The sequence below is a fragment of the Octopus bimaculoides genome, chromosome 27 (genome assembly GCF_001194135.2).
Source record: "Octopus bimaculoides isolate UCB-OBI-ISO-001 chromosome 27, ASM119413v2, whole genome shotgun sequence".
In the NCBI taxonomy this organism is placed as follows: domain Eukaryota; kingdom Metazoa; phylum Mollusca; class Cephalopoda; order Octopoda; family Octopodidae; genus Octopus; species Octopus bimaculoides.
In genome coordinates, this window is record NC_069007.1 from 5,175,242 (window position 1) to 5,178,417 (window position 3,176).

Sequence of the window (3,176 nt, forward strand, 5' to 3'; positions counted from 1 at the left end):
TATATATATATATATATATATATATATATATATATATATGTGTGTATGTGTTTGTCCCCCCCACCCAACATTGCTTGACAACTGATGGTGGTGTGTTTACATCCCCGTAACTTAGCGGTTCGGCGAAAGAGACCGAAAGAATAAGTACTAGGCTTACAAAGAATAAGTTCTAAGGTCGATTTGCTCGACTAAAGGCGGTGCTCCAGCATGGCCACAGTCAAATGAATGCTCAGGATTAAATAAGGTAGCACTATTAGACAGCTTGTCTGAAGAAGTAAAGGTGTAACTGTCATGGTTGGAAAGTCTTTGATCGACAATAATGACATTATATAACAACTTAAATAATTCCTCTTCAGCCATAGCAATCTTGCATTTCACTCCCTCCCTCCCTCTCCTCGCCTCATCTCTTACTCCTACCCTCCTCAACCCCTCATCTCCCCTTGATTTTATCTCTAACCTCACACAAACCAACAGTCCACTGTTGTTAACTAGCTTATCAGTTCTATTCTAATGCATAACCTCAGTTCTTCAGGTGAGTGTATGTATGCGTAAATATTTATATATACTCTTTTACTTGTTTCAGTCATTTGACTGTGGCCATGCTGGAGCACCACCTTTAGTCAAGCAAATCGACCCCAGGACTTATTCTTTGTAAGCCTAGTACTTATTCTATCGGTCTCTTAGGCCGAACCGCTAAGTTACGGGGACATAAACACATCAGCATCGGTTGTCAAGAGATGTTGGCGGGACAAACACAGACACACATATATATATATATATATATATATATATATATACATATATATGACGGGTTTCTTTCAGTTTCCGTCTACCAAATCCACTCACAAGGCTTTGGTCGGCCCGAGGCTATAGTAGAAGACACTTGCCCAAGGTGCCACGCAGTAGGAATGAACCCATAACCATGTGGTTGGTAAGTAAGCTACTTACCACACAGCCATTCTTGCACCTATATATACATATATATATATATATATATACATACATATATGTGATGGCTTCTTTCAGTTTCCTTCTACCAAATCCACTCACAAAGCTTTGGTGAGACCGAGGCTATAGCAAAAGACACTTGGCCAAAGTGGCCACGCAGTGGGACTGAACCTGGAACAATGTGATTGGGAAGCAAGCTTCTTACAACATAGCTATGCTGCATAGACACACACACACACATCTGTTATTTTATTACTTGTTTTTCTCATTGGACTGTGGCCATGCTGGGGCACCAGCTTTGAGTGCTTTCATCAGATAGATGTACTACAGAGCTTATTTTAAAAATCTGGTACTTATCTTATTGATCTCTTTTGCTGAACTGCTAAGTTATGAGGATGTAAACAAAGCAACAATGGTTAAGTAGATGTGGTGGGGAACAAAAACACACACAGATGAACAAAGACACACTTACACATAGACATATCCATACATATATGTGGCTATGTGGTTAAGAAGGTTGCTTCCAAACCACATGGTTCTAGGTTCAGTCCCCCTGCATTGCACCTTGAGCCAGTGTCTTTTACTATGGCCCTGGGATGACCAAAGCCTTGTGAGTGGATTTGGTGGATAGAAACTGAGAGAAGCCTGTTGTATGGTTGTATGTGTGTGGAAGAGAGAGACCCAGAAAGACAGGGGATGAAATGTTGAAGGCAATCTCAAAATGTTGAACCCCATGAAGACGACAGAGGACCGAGATATCTGATGAATTGTTGTACTCAAGAAGACCTGCCCACCACAACAGAATTGAGATCCTAAAAGCAAGGTGCTACATAAAAAGTATTGGTGTGGGTGCTGGTGTCACATAAAAACGACTGCTGCTGGTCTCATGTAAAAGACACTGGTGGTGGTGCCACATAGAAAGCGCTGGGGATGCCATCATGTTCAGAGCACCAAGTCCACTCTGTGGAATGGTTGACATCCAGGAAGGGCATCGAGCCATAGAAACCAAGCCAAAACAGACTATGGAACCTTGTGCAGCCCCTAGCCTTGCCAGTTTCTGTCAAGCCATCCAACCCATACCAGCATGGATAACGGGCGTTAAATGCTGATGATGATATAAGTGAATGTGTGTGCTTGAGAGAGAGAGAAAGAGAGAGTATCCTTTTCTTGATGTCATGTGATAGTCGTAAACGAGTGTCACTGTTATACAGCCGTGTTCTTCATTTCTAATCTTCGATGGAAACAGGTCTGGCCATAGGGAAATATTCCTGTACTTGGAAACAGGTAGAGGTTGGTGACAGAGAGAGCATCCAACCATAGATAATCTCTCTCTCTCAGCAATTTTTGTCTGACCCCATGCAAGCATGGAAAATAGGATGTTAAAATGTGGAACATTGCTTAGAAGGGGGTGTGTGTGTGTCAGTGTATATTTTTGTGTGGTGTGTGGTTGTTTGATACATGTGACGTGTGAAAGAGAAAGAGGGGGAGAGAGAGAGTGTGTGTATGTGTGTGTATATATGTCTGTGTGAATGTATGTGTGCATGCGTTTATATATATGTGTACGTATGTATGATTGCATATATGTATGTATGTGTGTGTATGTGTTTATATATGCATGTATGTATGTGTGTGTGTACGTGTGTGTGTGTGTCTGAACAAGCAACAGGATTATAAACAAACACAGCTGCTTATTTCTAAGATTAAAAGCTTAGTATGATGCCTATGTCAGTTGTTCTTGCTAATGTTGGAGCCACTGTGGTTATTGTTGTTGTTGCGTCCCACTTTTTCCATGCGAGCATTTGTTGGGAAAAACTATTTGAGTCAATGTCTTTTACAGCCAGATCACCTTCCGAATTTCAGCTCTACTTGTCGCCTCTTATAACAATGGAATTCCCCTAACATTCTCAACTCCCAGAAGGCATTTATCCAACATCCCTACCACCATCACCACCACAACCCAATCTCCAAACACTCCCCCCCCCATCATCATCATCATCGTTTAACATCCACTTTCCATGCTAGCATGGGTTGAATGATTTGACTGAGGACTGGCGAACCAGATGGCTGCACCAGGCTCCAATCTGATCTGGCAGAGTTTCTACAGCTGGATGCCCTTCCTAACACCAACCACTCTGAGGGTGTAGAGGGTGTTTTTACGTGCCACTGGCATGAAGGCTAGTCAGGCGGTACTGGCAATGGCCACGCTCAAAATGGTTTTTTTATGTGCC

General features: G+C 42.3%; 1 protein-coding gene across 1 annotated transcript in view; it reads right to left on the minus strand.

Annotated features, from left to right (window-relative positions):
* Positions 1 to 3,176, minus strand: part of LOC106871799 (mucin-3A) — a 164,652-nt gene that overhangs the window by 13,560 nt on the left and 147,916 nt on the right. The window lies entirely within an intron of this gene.